At 50.0% G+C, this 21,248-nt stretch overlaps 1 protein-coding gene across 4 annotated transcripts in view; it reads left to right on the top strand.

Annotated features, from left to right (window-relative positions):
- The first annotated feature begins 3,550 nt into the window (after window positions 1-3,550).
- The window catches only part of PXYLP1 (2-phosphoxylose phosphatase 1), a 336,729-nt gene continuing 319,031 nt past the window's right edge, over window positions 3,551-21,248 (top strand). For all 4 annotated transcript variants that reach the window (XM_081827262.1, XM_031032576.2, XM_081827269.1 and 1 more), the window contains exon 1: window positions 3,551-3,637. The gene's annotated coding sequence lies outside the window, so the exon portion shown is untranslated. The remainder of the gene's footprint in view (window positions 3,638-21,248) is intronic.

Genomic DNA, 21,248 nt, shown 5'->3' on the forward strand with positions numbered 1-21,248 from the left:
CCCCCCTCTCATGTACCCACTCTCTCTCATTCTCTCTCTCTCAAATAAATAAATAAAATCTTTATAAAAAAAAAAATAATCAGAGAAACAAAACCCACGGTAAATGGAATTTTAAAAATAATATTTGTAACCTAGATATTGTGGTGGGCACAAAAGAAATATTTTGTGTGGACGTATACTTCTGTCGTAAGGCAGGATTGCAGGCAGCAGACCTTTGGAACTTAGAATCTGGTGCAAATAAACCACCCCACCCCCTCCTCTAGAGGACTCCCCAGTATCGTTAGGTCACTGTCAGTTTCTGTCCTAGACTGCTTGTCTTCCCCTGCAGTGAAGTTCCCTTAAGGGTGAGGCAGTAGCCCATTGTTTCTCTGAGTCTACAGTGCAAGACAAAGGAGGCTGTACAAATATTTGTTCAGTTTTTGCTTAATGAATTGAAACCGAATTGAAGATGGGCACCTGCTCCTAGCTGCTCTTGGTCTAGGCAAGGACTGCTTGTGTGAAATGGCAGCAAAGCTCAGCAGAATATTCATTCAGCAAATGGCAGCTGCCTAGCAGAATATTCATAACTTGGGTGAGCCTGGGACTGTTTTCATAAGATGGATGGGTTCAGCTTTCACTGAATTTTGATAGTTTCCCTGGGGGGGCCAAGATGTGAGTGGAAAGGACAAAGGAACAGGCTGGGAAAAGAAGGGGAGACCAAGGTTGTGAGCCGATGACACTGCACACTTTCATTTGTTTTCCCGTCTTCGATGGGCATCAGTTGCTCCTTTATCCGATGACACTGCACGTTGATGACGGTTCCTATTTTGTGGGAAGCAAGGTGCCAGGCAAGGTACTCAGGACTCTCTTGCTTGCAAGTGACAGAAAAACCAATTCTAACTTGTTTGGGGGATGCAGGGGATTTACTAGACAGTGTACTTGAAAAAAATCCAGGTCCTGGTTTCAGGCATGCCAGAAAGCTGCCTACCTCTCGATTCTGCTTCCCTCTTTGTCAGCTACAATCTCTGGTACAGCCGTCCCAGGTTCCAGCCAGATGACTACTGGCTGCTTCGGGCCGATGACATCCTACCTCCTCAACAACCACCAAGGAAAGAGGTTGAATGGGGATCATGGTCTCGAGATACTTCCCTGTATATTTTTTCCCATAGGAACCTTTTCTTTTTCTTTCCTTAGAGCCGCTTCTTCCTTATAGCTCAGCCATGAGGTGTTATTGTCCTGGAGGCTGGGCAGCATGGGTACTGGTCAGAACTAAAATCCCACAGGGAGGAGGAAGGGGATACTTCCACCAGAATGGAAGGTGGCACAGAAGCTCTCAGGAAATAGGCAATGTGAGGAAAGAGATGGAAGAGGATGAGTCTAGGGAGAGTATGATGCCCAAGTGCACTGAGGGGCCTGAGGCCACATCTCTGCCAAGTCTTGACCTAGGAGGGGTATAGTACAACAAGAGAAATCCCAGCAGGTTGAGGAGAAAGCTGAGAGCAGAGAGAGCCTGTGCCCACTTCCTGTTTGGAACTCTGCCCCAGAATGCCATGTGCCAACACAGGAGGGCTGTGGTAAAGTGAAGAGGTGATGTGGCATATTTAATGGGAAATGGCTCCCGATGGGGCCCCAGAGTCACCTTTAGTTGCCCTGTGACAAGGAAGGGATCCAGGAGCACCCACATGTTCCCTGCGGGGGAGAGAAGGCAGCTCTGAGAGAGAGAAGAAACTAATCTACCCTGAGGTCGCAGTGGCTGAGAGAACAGGATGGACAGGTGACCCACTCCTGCTGAGGAGAGTCAGGCCCAAGGCCGGGTGGAATGGTTGACAAAGAGAAGCTATTTCTCTGCTGGACTTGTTGCTGTGAGGTTGTGAGCCTGGATCTGCTGGGGCGTCACGCGGAAGGAAGCAAAGCTGAGAGATGGAGAATCTCTGGATTCTTCAGTCTCTGGAACCAAATCCAGACCAGAGGCAGATGTGCCCTGGCTTTTCATTTGCATAAGTCAACAATTTTTTTTTCTTTGTTTAAGGAAGTGGGAATTGCATTGTCTATCATTTACAGCAGAAAGTGCTCTAACCCATGTAAGTTAGAGGGAGGCAGCACCCGCCAAGGGCTCTGGAGCCGGGAATCAGTGGGAGGACAGTCAGAAGGAGGAGTGCTGGGTGGGATGGGTAGACTGAGAACCAGGAGAGAGAGTCAGGGGTGATGCTACAGGCACAGTGAGAGATACACAGTTCCCGGCTTCATGACTGGAAGGGGTTGTGTGTCGGTCAGGGCAGGAAAGAGCTCAGGAGGGCAGGGCATCACAGGAATGAGGCGAGACGGGCAGGCTAGCAGGGTTTGAGGAACCTTGAACCTTCAGGGGAGGAAGGCATCCGAGGTGGCTGGGAGAAAGATGAGACTACATGGGTAGATGGGGTTGGGAGGTGGGAACAGAAGACTTTGGTGAGGGAAGTTCTAAGCAGTTCTAAGCAGAAAACCAGAGAGCAGGCAGAAACATGGGTAAATATCTGGGTGTAGTGTAGTTTAGGAGCCATTAACACATGAGTGAAAGAAGGGGCCAAGTGATGAGCTCCTCCAGAACGTGCTTCTCGAAGGTAAATCGTAAACACTTAGCAGTGTCTATTTTGTTCGAGGCCAGTTGTGCTAGGGCACATAGGGGTCACTGACACCAAAAGCCCGACAGTCACAGTTGGTGAGATCATCTCCCACAGAGATATCATGTAGGAATTCGCCCCAGCTAGAACCCAACATTGGAAAGAAATGACCCACAAATGTATCAAGTTCAACCGCAAGCCTCACGGCTAACAGCACATAACACAAATCCGTTTCAAGCGCTGGGGGAATCCTCAGTGGCCCGCTCCTAGGAAGCCGCGGCTGGGAAGGGGTGAAGGAGAGGCCTTGGGGCCCGCGATCTGCCCAGGGCGCCGGCAGGCCATCCCGAGACCCCGCAGCAGCAGGTCTACAGTTGGCACACACGGCCGGATGTGGTCGGTGCCGGAAGAGAAACGTGAGGAAGGCTGAACGAGGGCGGAGGCACGGTGGCAAGAATCGTGACAGTTTGGGTCCACGCGGCAGCAGTCCCCGGCGGTGGAGGACCCCAAACACGCGTGCCCCTCCCAGCACCGGGATCGGGGCGGCGCCTGGCCGGGCACACGGCCCAAAGTCACCCTCACTGGGACCCGGGGCCCGGGCCGGGTCCGTGTACCCTGGCCAAGGCGTGCGTCTGCGTAGCCCCTGATCCATCCCAAGTCCGGCTTTGTGAGGCGCGCGGCGACCCTGCGCGCCTGTGGCCGCGGTCCCAGTGCACTCAGGATGCCCGTGACCGTGGCTTAGGCACGCCGGGAACTCCGCGGGCTGACCGGTCTCTGGGGACTGTTTGGCCTCCCCGGGTCAACGTTCTCTCCGCTAACCCTTCCGCGCCCTTCACCCTGGCCGGACCGCCCCGCATCGCCGCCTCCGGGGCGGAGCTCGAGGGAGCCCGGCGCGGGGCGGGGCCAGCAGGGGGCGCTGCGGCATGCCGTGCGGCCAGGCGGTCGGTGCGCGCCGCCCTCGCCTCCCCCCGCCGCCCCCCCGCACCGGGCTGAGCAGGCGGCCAGCGCCGAATCGGGCGCGCAGCAGCGGAGCCGGGGCCGGAGCCGGGCCGGGACCATGGACGGTGAGTGGGAGCGGGCCGGGGTCGGGCTGGTTGCCGTTGCGGCTGAGCGGTGTGGAGGCTCGAGGCGGACAGGCGTCCCCGGGTCCGGGGTTGAAAGCCCGAGGGGGTCCTCGGGAAGCTCCGAGGCCGGGACGATGGGGCAGAGTCTCCAGTGGGAGAATAGTGCTGGGGTCTGGGGCGGGCTTCGGACCACCGGGTCTGAAACCCGCGCCTGAGTTCCCTCCTCCCTTCTCGCTCCCTCCCCAGCCCCCCAAACCCCAGCCCCCGACTCGCGCTTTCTCCCCAAGCCACCCCGCCCTCCGCCCCTCCCTCCCCTATCTCCAAGCCTCAGCACCCTCCAACTCTGCCGACGATTCCGGCGCCCTCTCCCGCGCCCTCGCCCCCACCTCCCGACGGGCGCCTCCCCCAATCCCGCTGCCTCTGGCTTCTCCACCTCCAGCCCCGCGCCTCTCCTGCCCCGCCTGCCTCCACCGCCTCCCCGCCCCTCCAACCCGCTCCCGCCGGGCCCCCGCGTTTCTGCGCCTAATTCCAGCCGGCACTCGAGCTCCCGGGATCCGGGATCCCGCGGCACTTCAGAACCTGCTGGTCTCCAGGTGAGAAGGCGGCGGCAACTTCGCGGCCTTTCCCGGGGGTGGGGCTGGCTTCCCCCGCAGCTGCCTGCGCCGCGCGCCTACGGGCCTCCGGGGACCCCGCGGAGGGGCCGCTGCGCGCGCGGGCTGTCATGCCTGGGTGCTCAGGTTAGGGCTGCGTGGTTCAGACCCCACGGCGTTGCTTTTGCTCGTCTGTCGCGATCTTCTGAAGAAGCCGGCTTTGTCACACACAAAAATGGAATTGGTTTAGAGCCGGTTGCTTTCTTTGTGGCAGCAGCGGTCTTTCAAGTTGTACCTGTGGATGGTGAAAGGATTAGCGGTGCAGAAGGATGTGGAGCCATATTTTCCCGCTCCGCTGGGCGTTCAGCGAGGCTCTCACCGCCTGGGTGGCCAGTGCCTTCCTGGGAAGGCTGGGATGCTTTGTAGGCTTTCAAAAAGTAAAAATCAGGAGAGATGTGGAATTAGATCCGTGCGAATGGGGAAGCGTGGGGTGGATGGCCACGGGGGCCCCAAGAGGGCTTCCCAACTTGGGGACATTTGTTGCTGTTTGCCGAGGGCCCCCGGGTGAACCCGAGTGTGAAGCAGACCGTGCCCAGCCCAGCCTTACAAACGTGACGTGCCTTCAAACGGGGTTTGGCAACAACTCCTTCTCCTTAGAGGTGTTGGTGTTCAGTTCTGGACATCTGTGGGAAGAGAGTTTAAAGCAGATGGTTTGAAAAGCCTCGTGGTCCCTAGAGAGAGGCGGAGATGTATTGGTTACGGCCTGGAAGCCAAGTGCTTGAATCTGCCCCATCCCTTCTCCTGGCCTTCATTAAGTCTTCACTGAAATTAATTGCCTATTTCAGAGAAAGGACATGTAGGGGATACTTCTCTTTCAGGGATTAGTTCCTGGCCAGCCCACCCTCACTCATGCTTGGGAGGCTGCTTTGGGGCACCAGGGACAGGATGGGCCACTTGGCCTCTGAAGCACAACACTCGGAGCATTTGTGAAACTGCAGGATCAGTAACTTTTTTTTTTCTATTGATTGGCCCGAATATTGGCTCAATATTCTTTCAGCATTGAAGAGTGAATTAATAAGTAATTAGCCCAAGGGCACACGGGGGCTCAGTGGGCTCCCTCTGAGTGCCCATAGATTGCTGCGGGCATCTGCTCAGTCCTCACCATACTGCTGGGTGCTGAGTTGTTGGCTGTCAGATGTCCCACTAGCTAGAGGGCCTCAGCACCCAGCCTGGCACCCTCTAAGTGATAGGTACTCCGTGTTTATCTAGGAAAGAAATGGATCCCCCTCTTCAATCTAGTCCGAGTCCATAACTTATGTTTTCCATTGTGCTTCACTGTTTTCAAAATATTATCCTTAAATTCATCAATTTTTTAAAAGTACGTAATGTCACTGGAGACAAACTTTTTTTTTTTTTTTTAAGAGAGAGAAACTCATTTTCATGTTTATTTGGGGCAGAGAGCTCAGTTTGTGGGTCAGGCTCTGATAGCTGTGTCTCTGACCTCCGTGGGGACTCCAGAATTTCCACGAAGGAAATCAGTTGTCCTGATCCTAGAACTGGAGTGAGGAAATGCTGGGCACTCAGGGGATCTAAGGCTGTTGGCTGAGGGAACAAGCCCTGCATAGCTTATCCTATAGGGCCCTGAGCTGTGGCTGCATCCCCCCACCTCAGGCATCCCTCATCCCTGTGTGTGACGGGATGAAGCCCTCAGGGAGACTGAGTGCCATTGGCGGAGCCCTGCCGGCTGCTTCAGGGGGGCACCATCTTCGGTCCGGTGGTTGCTGTCCACTCCAGATCACTTGCCCATGGAGAGTGGGGAGTACCGCCTCTTAGACATTTCTGGCAATATGGTTTGCAGCTCTGGAGTGGGGGAGGGAGGCTGGTGTTTTATGAGGATGTTTCTGTCTGTTGGAGGTGGCTATGACCCACTGACAGACTGAGCAAAGGCCAGCTTTTCTGCCTCTGTCAAAGGCCAGCCCTGAAGAACAGCCAGAGGCTGAGGGAGTGGGCATACCTCACACCACTTTTTTCCAGGAATCCGGGAAGGGCTGGTATTCAGAATGTTACCTGGATGTGGGAATTCCCGGCACTGCCCACAGGTCCAGGGTTGTCATGGGCTTATCTTTCTTACACAGACTTTCTCTGTCTTCGGGTCTGGCTCTTACCAGAATTCCTGCAGCTGGTGAAAATCTGTTTTCTAAAAGTTTAATTATTGCCTGCAGTCTGTGAGTGAGACAGAGAGGGAGAGACTGGGAGGGGTGGTGGTGCCTGCTATCTCAAGGTGGGTAGGGAAAAGGATGGGAGACTCTCCAGGGTTCTGGAAAAACAGAAGGGGTAGACTTCAGCCCCACGATTTGCCCTGGGTCAAGGCTTTTGGTTGGTGGATGAGGACATGTGCCCACATTCTGGTCCAGGGGTTACCATGAGGAGCAGAGTCACTGAGAGGAAGAATAGCCCCATGGTAACCTGAAATATGGTTTGCTGGGCTCACTGTTCTGGTTTCTAGAAGGCCTTGAAGAACAACCGAGAGCTGGCCTTAGCAAAGTGGGAGAGTCCAGAGCTCTTTTACGTTTTTGAGGGAGGGTTGTGCTCCTTTGGAAATGGCTTGAGTGATGTTGGTCTGGGATCTGGCCCTGGGGAGTCACCTCACACCTGAGATGCTGAGGGGAGAGCACAAAGGGGAGCAGAAAAGATGAAGCAACTGGCAGAGTCTGTGCACCCCCACTAGGGGGGAAGAAGAGGCAACAGCTGCTTGTTAGTAGGATGGTGGGCCTTTGGACAGAAGCAGCCTTCCGGGGACCCTTCTTGAACCTGCTGGGCAGCCTGGCAGGTGGATTAGGGCCCTCTGAAGCCCCTCAACCTTGCAGATCCTGCAGGGCAGCCGCGAGGAGGCACCTGTGAATGAATCGCAGCGTCTGCCCTGAGTTCAAAAGGCAGGAGGGTCAGGGTTATCCAACCGAGCCACAGACTCTGGCCTGCTAGCTTCCACCTCCAGAACCAGTAGGCTGTTCTGAACGTTTTGGGCCTCCGTTGGGGAAACCCCTGGTTTTTGGAAAGGAACCGCTCAATCAGTAATGAAGAGGGGAGCAGTCCCAGGAACATGGAGGAAGATAAATGATTAAAAAGATAAAATGATTGAAAAAGGAACTTAGAGGGGCCTCGTGGAGGAGTTCCTGCACCAGGAGGCAGCCTTCACTGTGTGTTCTTGGCTGGGTCATCCAGGTACCCTCCCTCCCTTCCTTTGCCCCTCCCTCCTCTGTCCCGTCCCCAGTCCCCAGTCTCTCCTTCCGCACTACACACAGCAGTGGAGCTGCCTCGTGTGCTGGTACCCTGGGGTGGAAGAGAATTTGGGGAACTCAAACATCTGTAGGAACTTGAAAATTCTGTTGCTATTTGCCCAGTCACTTCCGCAACATACACATTCATATTTCCATATTATGGGGTACCCTTTTGTCATGTGCTTACCACTGTGTGCCTCTGCGTATAACTGACTTCCTTAGAGAGAGCTGTAATCAATAGCATGGAAACCCGAGCTTTAAAAAACACACTAAGGTGAAAATTATTGCACCTGGTTTTGACACACCCCTCCCTTTCTCTATGCTCATTTGTGGTTGGAATCATAATTTACACCAAATTTACAAATAGTTTGAATACTATCTGTCCTACCCCTCAGTTGGAGGGAGACATGTGTCTTTCCAACTAACAAAACCACAGCTTATTTTCCTAGACCCACCTCATTCTTGGATGCAGTACCCAACATTAGGCCTTCAGAGATATAGCCAAATCATCTTGAGCTTTGAAATTATAAAATAAAATGAAGCTCTTGCTTGCTAATTTTGTCAACTAATATAGAAGAATCTGAAGTTAGAATAAAACATTTACTGCCTTGTTAACTCTTTATGCTTCTCAAATGAAAGAAGCATGTAGATTAAGGTGGAAGAACATTATTATAGTAGAAATGTCTGGAAGGTCAAAAATAATAATGGAGGGACACAGTTATTAAGGTTTAAACATTGTTATTAAAATGTGCAGAGATATAAACAGGAACTTCCATAGAAGTGTAGGCAGGTATAGAATTTTGGTGAGTATAGACTGGTGAGTATAGAAATTTTAATAGGTCATTTTGTTGAAATATATTAATATGATCATACATTATGCTTATGCAATACCTTACCATTATAAATGGGCAATTGAGTCCATGATCTCGTTCAATCCTTCCAGCAAGTCTGGGATCTTAGAGATGGAGACGGGACCCCTGGGGGTTTCAGAGGCTTCTAGAGCTCAGAACTCTTGAGCAGGGAAATACTGTGTAAACCTAGATATTCCTGCTACAGTTGCTTGATAACCAAATGTGGCTACATAGTTATTTGAAAATTATAGGTAGTCTCCTGCTTAGGGGTAAAAGTAGGCTTTCTTTAAAATGTTCTGCAGGCCAAACAGACAAAAACTGTATGATTAGCACCACCAGAAACCACCTGGAAGGATTTCTAAGGGTTTGTGGATTTCAGAGGTTCTCTGCTGATGACTTCCTAATACTAGAGTACCTGAGTTTGTATATTCAGCATAGTACAGTAGTGAAGAGTGTAGACTCTGAAACCAGGCTAGCTTTGAATCCTGGATCTGCCGTTACTGGTCTTGTACACTTGGGCAAGTGACTTAACCTCTCTCTGCCTCGGTTTCTTCACCTGTAAAATTGAGATGATGATGATGATGATAAAAATGAGATGCTATTATTGTAAGGCTGAAGTGAGATATCATGATGAGGACTTAGAACGGTGCCTAGCACATGGTATGCTTTAAAAATATTAGCTGTTGGGGCGCCTGGATGGTGCAGCCGTTAAGCATCTGCCTTCGGCTCAGGTCATGATCCCAGTGTCCTGGGATCAAGCCCCGCATCGGGCTCCCTGCTCCGCGGGAAGCCTGCTTCTCCCTCTCCCGCTCCCCCCGCTTGTGTTCCCTCTCTCGCTGTGTCTCTCTCTGTCAAATAAATAAATAAAATCTTTAAAAAAATAAAAATGTTAGCTGTTATTGCTATTCATTCATTCCTTAAAAATACATTTTTGGTGCCAGCCAGCTGCACGGAGTCGATAGATATAGGAGAGTGGCTAAGACACACGTAGTCTCTGTCCCTCTGGCACAGAGGACACTTATACTTAAGTTCACGGCGAAGGACACGAAGGGTAGTACAGACGTTGCCCAGGCATTCACCTGGCTCTCGGCCACCTATTGTGGTCATGAGAGCCTAGGGTGGGCCTATAAAGGATTGACCATGGCAGGAGGGGGAGCTGGTGATCTTCAGCAGGTGCACACTGGTGTGATTTGGCCTTGCCAGCTGTTTAAGGTAGGCACTCCATTGATTGGTCCGCGTCCGACAGGTGCTGGTTGGTAATGTTTTCACTATAACTCTTGGCCTCAGGTTGTTAGTGGGAAGTGTGATAAGAGACCGTGAACTCAGTATTTACTCACCTGCTTTGCCAGCACTGCTCCTGGTCCTGGTGGACAGCATACTGCCCTGGCCACTGCTTTGGACTGGTCTTTTAGCAGCCCTGGAAGCCTGCAATACCAGGAGGGACCCAGTTCTGAGTGAGGACTGGCACAGCTGCTCCCAAGGGTGGGTAGGAGACTTGCCAGAGGCAGAAGGCCAGACTCCCGTGCTGCCCGAGTCTGCCGTAGCCAGAACCTTCTGGACGTGGAAGATCTCTGGGAAACTGTGTTGCTAGGCTTGGGTTAGTAACTCGTTCTTGGAGAAGGGAGGTCCTCACTTGCTCTGTGTGACTTACAAAGAAACTCCCACTGGAAGCCTGCTGACTAGCCCCTGCCATCAGGGCCTGGAGAGGGGCCCTAGCCGTGGGCCGTGGACCAGGGAGCCTGGGATCACTGCCTCAGGAACATGAGCGCCTCTCTGGCTTGTGTGAGTGTGATTGGTACACCCTTGGCTCTACGCTGGAGCACTTACGTTAATAAGTTGGCAGGCAGGCTGGAAACCTGATAGATCTCTTAATGAGGAGCCTGCTTATTTTTATTCTTTTTTAAACTACTGGAATTTGAAGTAAATGAAGTTTTGCTGTATTGTTGGGTTTTTTGCCCCATGCTTGGAAGATAAAGACATGGCAAATAATGTCATTCATTTTTTTAAAAACCATTTATTTGTATGTAGGCAGAACTGAGTTAAACAGAGTGCTCTAAGTTTTCTGGCCTCGGGTGCCTCTCGATTTCCCAGATGGGGTCATCTTTTGTCGACAATTTGTCTGTCTCCATCACAGTTCCTAATGGAAACACAGACCTGGAAATCAAAGCTTGGACATTTCTGGTTGAAGGTCATGGCACAGACAGTTGATTCTGTTTTGGCTCTGTCTTCAAGGTGAAAAATCACTGGGTCTTTTTTGAGAAAGAGAAGGTGTATTTCAGGAGATGACTAACATCAGCAGGCGGGAAGATGTCGGCAAGGCTGCCTCGTTCTTGGTTCCTCTCATTTACAGCATCTCTAAGTTAGTGGCATATGATACTTTTATTTTCTCCTCTTGTGCATCTTGCTTTCATGACTGCTGATTATCTTGGAACAGCTGCATTAATTGATGGTGTTTAACAACTCAACGTACAGTAAGTAATTGCAGTTGGCTTGGCTGAGCATAGCTCATTCTTTTTACTTGCTTTTGAGCTTGAGGAGTGTTTTCTCGGTGTGCTGAATGCCAGAAAGGGAGTTGGGAACTCCTTGCCCCAGTGCCCGCCCGCCACTCCATGCTCACACTCCCTTGGGACATCATGTACCATCATAGCATCTGTTCCTGCTGCGTGCGTGCTGTCTGCTCATGGGCCCGTCTCCCCGGCTTGCCGGGGGGCTCCTGGAGGCCAGGGGGCCACATCCAGCTTGTCTCTGACTCTTCACCCCTTAGCACAAGGACTGGCAAGAAATACGCCTCAGTAAAGGCTGCATGAATGAATGCATGGGCGGTTGCAAAGCAGTCAGGTTGGCTTTTGACTGCAAGTAACAGAAAGCCCTACTTTAGGGGCTTAGGCAAATAATGGTTTATTTTTCTCCTGTAACAAGATGTCCAAAGGTAGGTGGTTGCTAGCATTAGTTTCAGCAGCTGATGTCCGTCTGGACTGAGCCTTCTCTTCTTTTCTTGGCCTGTCCTTCATGATGGCAAGATGACTTGGGCAGGAAGGAGGTGCCAGCAACATCCGTACTTTTTATCAGGAAAGCAGATATTTTCTTTTCTTTTTTAAATTTTTTTAAAGACTTTATTCATTTATTTAAGAGAGTGAGAGAGAGCAGGGGCAGAGGGAGAGAGAGAAGCAGGCTTCCCACTGAGCAGGGTGCCCCATGCAGCGCTCGATCCCAGGACCCTGGGATCATGACCTCAGCCGAAGGCAGACGCTTAACCGACTGAGCCACCCAGGCGCCCCGGGAAAGCAGACATTTTCCCCAAAACACCTAGCAGACCACTCCCAGTTTAAAGGGCCATGTGAGTATCTGGCAGGGCACATTGTTGCCAAGAATAGTTAGGTGGGCTTACTGCTAAACAAACAACCCAAATAGGCTTAATGACCCAAATATGGTAGACATTTACTTTTTGTTCACACACAGAAATCCCAAAATGGTTGTTCCTAATTCGTGGGGAGTTCTCCTTCAAGAGGTGATTAAGGGACCCAGGCTCTTAAGACTGCCATGCTTGTTTATATCAATCAGAAGAAAAAGGAGCAGGGAGGATGGTGTGTGGGAGAATTTTATGGGCCAAGCTTGGAGGTGGTGAATTAATTCTGGCGGTGGGGTGGGAGGAGAAGTTGCTCAGACACATGGCCACACCTCCTGCAAGAGAGGCTGGGGAACATGGTCCAGTGCCTAGGAGGAAGAGGAGTTGGGTTTCATGATTAGCTGGCAATCTCTACCACACTTTTTCCCCCCCCGACCCCCCACCCCCGCCAAAATCAGAATTCTCTTAGCAAGGAAGAAGGAATGAATATTGTGGGACAGCTGGGGGTGTCTGTCTTACAAGGAAATACTGTGCTAAGAAGGCTCCAACCAAAAATAGTCTTTTATTTCTGGATCATCTGTCTTAAATCCCTGCTTCTGTCCCTACCTTTGGGAACTGGGCTAGCAGGACAATAGCAGGTCTTCATTATCCCTCTTTCTTGACCCAGGGCATGTTCTTAACAGCTTTATGAGAATGAGTCATAATTGATCCCACTCAGCAGTTGAAGATTACCCCCAGAAGAAATGGCCCTCAGCACCCCTGGGCCAGAGGAGCTCTGAGCCTGTGAGCCTTTCAAGTGCCCCCACTCACCTAGCCTTCCAAAGTTTTTCTTCCTCTTCAGCCCCCACCCCAGCCCACATCCGGAAGGGAGAAGATGCGGGAAAGAGTGACCTCTGCTTCCCACTCCAATGATTTGAGAAATATTTTTCCCAACCACTTCCTGCTATTTTTTCTCAGTCTGATGAATGATCCATTGATCTACTGGGTGTTAGTGTTCTTGTTCAGTTTGTTGTAGGTTTCTGTGACAAGTGCCTCTCCATCCGCAGCGTCTTCCTTGGTGCCCTTCTTCCCTCCCTCCCTCCCTTCCTTTCTTCCCACACACACCTACTGAGCACCTGCTGTTACTCAGCTCCGTGTCCACCTAGCCCTGGGGGTAGACAGGCAAGGAAGCTGAAGTGAGCCCGTGTGTTGATGAGTGTTATGGGAAGGCTGTGGTTGCCCAGTATTGGGGGGAGGCTCACCTAGTGTTGGGATCAGGGGGAGCTTCCAGGAGGAGCCGGCTTTTGAGCTGAATTTAAGGATGAGCAGGAGATGGGGCACCTGGGTGGCTCAGTCGTTAAGCATCTGCCTTCTGCTCAGGTCATGATCCCAGGGTCCTGGGATCGAGCCCTGCATCAGGCTCCTTGCTCAACGGGGAACATGCTTCTCCCCCTGCTTGTGCTCTCTCTCTCTCTCTGACAGATAAATAAAATCTTTAAAAAGAAAAAGGTTGAGCAGGAGTTAAGCAGGTCAAGAAGGCACATGGGCCGAGAGAGTGAAAGGGGTACAGCCACTGAGTTCTGAGAAGGGGCATGTGGGGCTTCAGGGGGAACGGTGAGTAGGTCTAATGTGCCAGACTTGCGGTAGGGCAGTGTGGTCATTCGCTCATTTAATACAGCGGTGAACGAAGCAGATAAGGTCCTAGCCCCAGGGGAGCGCAGGGTCTGAGCACAGGGTCTGGGCCGGAAGAGGGAATGAGGCTGTTGGGGAGGGTGGGCAGGAATCTGAGGAAGGCTTGGCTGCTCACGGTGGAGTAGGATATGGGCCCATTCCTTGCGCCGTCACCTCTCCTGCCCCACCCCTCTGTTTCTGATTCTTTTTTTTTTTTTTTAAAGACTTTATTTATTTGACAGAGAGAGACACAGCGGGAGAGGGAACACAAGCAGGGGGAGCGGGAGAGGGAGAAGCAGGCTTCCTGCTGAGCTGGGAGCCCGATGCGGGGCTCGATCCCAGGACCCTGGGATCATGACCTGAGCCGAAGGCAGACGCTTAACGACTGAGCCACCCAGGCGCCCCTCTGTTTCCGATTCTTGTCTGGTCCTTTGCCCGGCCATTACTCAGGCTGTAAAAATAGAGGCTGGCACCAGGTCACCAGCATGTAGTTGGTGAGGAAAGTTGAAACTGTCATTACATATCAAGATACGTGCCAGCTAGATTGTTGATGAAACACTTTCCTGGGGCCCTGAGGATGAGGTTCTGAAGTTGGTTTACAATTTTTTCCCTCTCCTTTCAACTCCTACCAATACTTCTGGCCACTTGGCTCAGAACCTGGCCTGGTTGTGCCTATTACCCATCCCGTGAGCACATTGAAATCCACCATGTGAGGTTTGGCCTTGCCCTGGGCTGGCCTGTTGGGAGAGGCCGGGTCATCTCTGTGGTCTCACCATGAGGTGCTGCCCCCCAGTCCATGAGGAGTTCCGTCCAGGCGAGGAAGATGTGAGCACTGCCCGGGAAGGGACCTGCTCTCACCAGCCCGCAGGTTTGCTCGGCTCCTGAGGAAATGAGGACTTTGCCCGGGGGTAGCAGAGCTGTCAGCTGCCTTCCGGTGATGAATGGCCCCAGGGTGGTTCCCTTCTTTCTCCGTCCTCAGCCCTGTTTGTTAAGGTGGAATTGACAGTGCTGGGGGGTGGGGTGCAGAGAGGAACCTTCCTACTCGTCTAAGCCCAGGGCTGAATGGATAGCACTTTGTTTCCAGGTAAGGAAATTTCAATCCATAGACTGGAACTCGGACCAGTCCCCTGGTGTTTACCGGGTGCCTTCTTAGTGCTAAGGGCTGTAGGGAATGTGCATAATAACAAAATGGGACAAGGAGGATCATTAGAACCTCTACTGTGATTTATAATAAGAAATAGAGATGTGTTCGTCCTTGTTTCTGGCACAGACCCCCCTAAAATCTTTGGAATTTCCTGTGATGGGACCAATGGAGATGTCTTTTGTTATGTTAATGAAGCGATGTTCTTGAAAGCTCCCAGGTAACCTGAGGAGGGGGGCTGGTTGACAGGAGAACCAGCCAGGCCTTTAGAAGGTTGGGACTCTCAGTCCCATCCCCAGACCCTGGGAGGGGAGAGGGGTTGGAGGTCAAATCAGTTGTCAGTGGCCAACAATTTAATCAGTCATGTGTATGTAATGAAGCCTCCATGAAAACACAAAAGGATGGGTTCGAAGAGTTTCCAGGGCGAACCAATGGTGATGTGGGAGACTGGCACCCTGGGAGAGGACGTGAAAGCTGGGTGACCTTTCCCACATGCACGAAGTGGGGGAGGGGCAGAGGGAGTGGGAGAAACAGGCTCCCCACTGAGCAGGGAGCCCAACCATAGGGGCCCAGATCCCAGGACCCCGGGATCATGACCCAAGCCAATGGCAGACACTTAACCAACTGAGCCACCCAGGCGCGCCATGGACTGCATTGTTTAAAAAATAATTCAAGGAAGTTCTGCAACTTTCTTTTTTTCTAATTTTGAAAGTAATAAATGTTTGTTTAAGAAAGTTTGGAAAATACAGAAAACTATAAATGAGAGAAGTCTTCCAGGACCTCACCACCTACTTAAAGAGTTGTAAACCAGTCTTTCACCCTTGCAATTTGTTTCAAAGAAAAGTAGGATTACTTGTAAATCCCAGTCATAACCACTCATAACATCAAGGGTCCATTTTATTTTTTCAGCATTCCTTTAAAAATTGTCTTTTAATGATTTTAAAAAATAGCAATAGGTTCAAAATTCTAAAGAGTATAACAGTAAAAAGTCCCACTCCCAGCCCTGTTTCAAACCCCTCGGTCCAGTTTTGTAATATATCTTCTTTATAACATAATTGAGCTCAAACTGTATATGCTTTATCATAGCTTGCTTTTTTGACTTAAGAACATCACATTTTCTGCTGTCATTACTAATATTGTTATTTGTACATAATGCATTGTAAAAACAAAGCATTAAAATATATGAGTAAATTTTGAAAAGTCCACAACAGAGATGACCACTATCAATTTGGTGGTCGTCATAAGCACGCTATGAAGGCACACACATGATTGTGTCTTTCCACGATGTCAGCTTTATTCAATCATAAAGCAAAGTTAAATCACAATTCTTTTTTTTTTTTTAAGATTTTATTTATTTATTTATTTGAGAGAGAGAGAGAGAAACAGCATGAGAGGGGATAGGGTCAGAGGGAGAAGCAGGCTCCCCGCCGAGCCGGGAGCCCGATGTGGGACTCGATCCCAGGACTCCGGGATCATGACCCGAGCCGAAGGCAGTCGCTTAACCAACTGAGCCACCCAGGCACCCCGTTAAATCACAATTCTAAAGCAGGTTCAGGATTCCAAACTCAATGGCAATTCACCGTGTGATTAAACCTGGCTTCTTACACAGCATACGGAGCAGGGCAGAAGACAAGCCACACAACAAACAAGATAACAGAGGGTGCAGGACGTTAACAAACCAAACGCGAAGTCGGTCTTGGGGCGCACAGTTGAGATAAGGCCTGGGTCTGGTCCAGGTCAGCTCGGCGCTGACTGCTTCTGATGTTCCAGCAGGGAAGGAACTCGGTTCTGTTTGGGAATCCATTGGGCAGAACCTTCGGCGACAGTTGCCTTTTTTAAGTGGTCAGACATAGAGGGGTCAGGTCTGAAGAGTCTGACAGTTTGCTGCCAAAATCCTTCCCTTTTTAAAGGGATTTCATCAGTTTTGGGTCTCTGCAAACCTCCTCTCTACAGAGGCTGTCTCTTTCCAGACCTTATTCTGTAAGTTTACATGTTTTCTTCAAATTTCCTTGTATATGTTGAGATGTGCAAATGTCTTACCTACGCGAGTTACCTACACAGTAGATACGCTCCGTATCTATGACGCTGCCCCTTGCATACCCTCTCTCATTCATTTGTAACTTGTAGAATCTGGAGGTTTGTCCACATCCACACCTAAGCCTACTCCTTCCTTCCTTTTTTTTTTTTTAAGATTTTATTTTTAAGCAATCTCTATACCCAATGTGGGGCTCAAACTCACAACCCTGAGATCAAAAGTCACATGCTCTACCAAGTGTCCCCCCTCTTCCTTTTTTAAGGCAGAATCATAAACTGTAATTTTCTAACCATTGCCCTATGGGTGAATATTTAAGTTTTCAGACATTTATATTTATTCCTATTGCTGCTTTGTACACGTGAACGAGCATTTTTTGAGAATAGATACCCAGAATACAAATTCTAGGGGCAAAGGGTATGTGTGTTTACTGTTTTAATTAGACCACCAATTCTTAACAAATACTGTTCCAGTTTAACCCTCCTGGCAAGAGTGTGTGAAAGAATTTGTCCCCATTGGGACTAACATCCACTAGAGATGAGTGATCTTTTATTTTATTTTATTTTTTTTGCCAATCTAAAGGGTGAGACGTGCCATGTCATTTTTAAATTTATATTTTTTTCCATCCAGCTTTTCCAAGCATATATATATACACACACACATTTAAATAAAAATTTAGAGTCGTGCAATGCATGGCTCTGCATCTTTTTTTAGTTTTTCACATTAAGTCACATTAAAATGTTCACATTTTCTTTTCTGGGTCATTGCACTATCTTCAAAAGCTCAGTTTCAGGAGTGCTATCTCACTGAACTATTGCAGATCATCTGGAATATTCTTTTTTTTTTTTTTAAGATTTTATTTATTTATTTGAGAGAGAGAGAGAGCATGGGTGGGGTGAGGGGCAGAGAGAGAAGCAGACTCCCCACTGAGCAGGGGAGCTGGCCACAGGGTTCCATCCGGGGAATCTGGGATCACAACCTGAGCCGAAGGCAGACGCATAAACCGACTGAGCCACCCAGGCACCCCCACCTGGAATATTTTTTATCTTCGTTTATTTAAATCCTTAATCTCCAAGACCTGGGGAATGACAAGTAATAGAAAAGAAAGGAAAGCAGAATGAACACCTTCTGCAGGGCTCTGTCCAGTAAAAGAGTCAAAGTAAAATCGGAATTAGATGTTTGCCCAGGGGCTCATCCCTTAGGTATTTGGCGGGGAGGTGCCTAAAGTAAACATCAGCTTGAGCTTTTGTTCTATAGAGACGTTGAAGAGTGTCTGCTAAATATGAAGAAGCTTCGCCGGGTTCCTGTGTTCCATTGTGGAAAGTGCGCAGGTTTGCTGGTTGTTGTTTGAAGGGAGGGATTATGATTCTCCCAGATCTTTTCACAGCAGTGAGAACATCCAGAAGGCGGTGTGATGTGATGGACACCGGGTGGAACTGGCAAGTCTGAAGAGTTGGCTTCAGACCCCAGCTGTTCCTCTGACTGCCGGGTAAACCTGAAGAAGACACTAAACTTCTTGGTTCCCTGGGGTCTGTGTAGTGAGAATGACCAGGGTGTGAGTGGGTTTGGACAGCCTGGTCGAGGGTAGGCTAGCAGTTAGAGGCCAATTCTAGCTCAATATTGATGAGAACAGTAAAAATGAGCACCGTCTAAAAACAGGATGGTATCATAAAAATAAATATTTGGTAATTTTCCCCCAGTTCCTGGCATACAGCTCCTAAAACCCTGGGAATCTCCAGAGTGCTAAGAATGTCTTTTATATGCTAATATCTGCTGGCAAGGGGTGGGGGGTAGGTAGCTTCTGGATGGGAGCTGGTTGCCTGAAAGGCCAAAGCACCATTGGAGGGTTGGACTTTCAGCCCCACCCTCTGACCTCCAGGGAGGGGAGGGAGGCCAGAGGTTGAGATCAGTCACCAATGGCCAACAATTTAATCAATTGTGACTATATCTAGAAACCTCAAAAACAAAACAAAACAAACAAAACCCTCTAAGCAGCAGGGGTTCAGAGAGCTTTCAGGTTGGCAGCACATCAGGGTGCTAGGAAGGCAACATGCCTAGAGAGAGTATGGAAACCCTGTGCTCTTGCCGCATGCCTTGCCCTATGCATTTCTTCCGTTTGGCTGTTCCTGAGTTGTACCCTTTATAATAAATCTACAGTAAGAGCAAGTAAAGTGTTTCCCAGTTTTGTGAGCTGTTGGAGCAAATTATCAAACCTGAAAGGGGAAAAAGGGTTGTGCGAGACCCCCGTCTGACTTTGTAGCCAGGTCTGACAAAAGTGGGCAATTTGGGGACCCAGTACTTGTAACTGGCAACTCAAGTGGGGCAGTCTTTGGGACTTAGCCCTTACACCCGTGGAGTCTGACACTAACTCGGGGTAGTCAGTGTCAGAATTGAATTGAATTGTAGGACCCCCAGCTGGTGTCCACAGAGTTGGAAAATTGGTTGACACGAGGACAAAACACTACACATTTGGTGTCAGAAGCCTTGTGAGGAAAAACAGCTGAGCTGTATGTTACCAGTCTCCAGAAATGTTCTGACACACAGCCAGCTCTGGGCCAGGCTTTGTCCCACACTAGAGACATGCTTGTGAACAGACCCCACTGCTGCCGTCTGGTGGCTTATAGTCAATCACAGGGGACAGCCAGCATTTCAGCGTGGCTATATTGATTATGTAATGATAGTCCTGAGATGTGTCCTGAAGGAGAAAGACAGGGTGACTTGAGAGTGTCAGACAGGATCTGATCTAGACAGGGGAGTTCAAGGGCAGCTCCCTGAGAAAATAATCTTGGAGCTGGGAGCTGAGGGCCAATCATGAGTTAGCTAGGTGGGAAAGGTGGAGGTGATGTAGGAAAGAACGTTAGGGTTTGAAGCCTTGACTGCCAGGGAAGAATTCTTGAGATGTCTTTGGTGCAAAAACGTGATTTTATTAAAGCATGGGGACAGGACCTGTGGGCAGAAAGGGCTGCAATGGGGTCATGAGGAGTGGCCCATTATATACTCTCAAGTTGGGAGGGGGTTAGAGATAGCGTAAGTCTAAAATTTTGGAAGGAGGGTTTCCAGGACCTTGAAGAGGTAGGCCATATGCTTGGCAGGCGATTGCCAACATGTATCTTGGGGGGTAGATATGAAGTTTCCAAAAGAATTTTTATATGTTGAAGTAGATTTACAGGATCCTGTGGAGGGGGAGGTATTGGGCTAGGATTGCCTGTTGCCTTAGCAAAGCATTAACATGGGGGCAGTTGAGTCCACAGAGGACTGTCACTCTGCCAGTTTCAAGCACTTGTGAGTGGGCTGTAGTGAGTAAGGGATTTTAATCATTTTTCTTCTGCCTTTGTTTCCCACATCACTGGGATAGAGGAGAGATGGCAGGGTGCCGGCGGGGGGAAGGCAGAAAGGATGGCTTGCTGGTGGCTGTGATGAACCTCACCCCTGTTCATTCATGCATTCATCTGTCCACTCATTCAGTCATCCAACAAACCTTGATTGATCACCTGGTCTGGGCCAGTACTGTTCTTGGTACTGAGGACAGAAGAGTAAGGAGCAAGCCGGACAGAGTCTCTCGCTTCATCACTACCCCGCTGTGAACAAATCATCCCAGAACTTGGTGACTTAAAACCTCTGTCATTGTACTGTTATCCTCATGATCTGGAGGTGGACTGGGCCAGCTTGTGTTTATCACTCGGGTCTCGCACAATTATTCAGGCACCAGTCGGTCTGGAATCACCCGAACGTTCCCTTACTCACATGTCTGAAGCTGGGCTGGGAAGCCTCAAACAGTTGGGCGTCCCTGTCTCTGGGTGACCTCTCATGTGGTATTTCCAGTATGATAGCTTCAGGGCTCCAAAGCAAGTGACCTGAGAGAGACCAAGCCAGGTAGAATCTCATGGACTCTTCTGACCTGGTGTCAGAGGTCGCACAGCATCATTTCTCTCCCATTCTATTAAGGTAGTCCTGAGGCCTGCTCAGGGGACCTAGAACCCCCTCTTGATGGGAGATGTGACAGAAAATTTGTAGATGTGCTCTAGAACCACCACACTCATGCCCTGCTCTCCCTAGCTTTTCATCCTTGGCTTTTTTTTTTTTTAAGATTTATTTATTTATTTGAGAGAGAGAGAGAGAGAAAGTACCCACATGAGTGGGGGGAGGGGCAGAGGGAGAGAATCTTCAAGCAGACTCCCTGCTGAATGGGGAGCCCGACACTGGGCTCAATCTCACAACCCTGAGATCATGACCTGAGCTGAGACCAAGAGTCAGACACTTAACCAACGGAGTCACCCAGGTGGCCCTCATCCTTGGCTTTAAACCTACCTGCCGGGGCGCCTGGGTAGCTCAGTTGTTAAGCGTCTGCCCTCGACTCAGGTCATGATCCCAGGGTCCTGGGATCGAGCCCCGCTTCTGGCTCCCTGCTCTGAGGGAAGCCTGCTTCTCCCCTCTCCCACTCTCCCTACTTGTGTTCCCTCTCTCCCTGTGTCTCTCTCTGTCAAATAAATAAAATCTTTAAAAAAAAAAACAAAAAAAAACCTACCTGCCTGGCTCTGCTCACCAGAGTTCTCCAGAGGAGACAGTCTTATGGCCTGCGTCCTGGCTCCAGCATGCCCCTTGGGGGTCCCACCTTCTTCCCCTGCCTCAAATGGCTCCAGACAGTCATAGTTTTCTTCATCTCTGGCTCTTTCTTGCAGGGAGGGGAGATGATGCCTCTTGCAGACTGGTACTCCAAGCATCT

This window comes from Leptonychotes weddellii, chromosome 1, assembly GCF_054177405.1.
Source record: "Leptonychotes weddellii isolate Sample4059 chromosome 1, ASM5417740v2, whole genome shotgun sequence".
NCBI classification, from domain to species: Eukaryota; Metazoa; Chordata; class Mammalia; order Carnivora; family Phocidae; genus Leptonychotes; species Leptonychotes weddellii.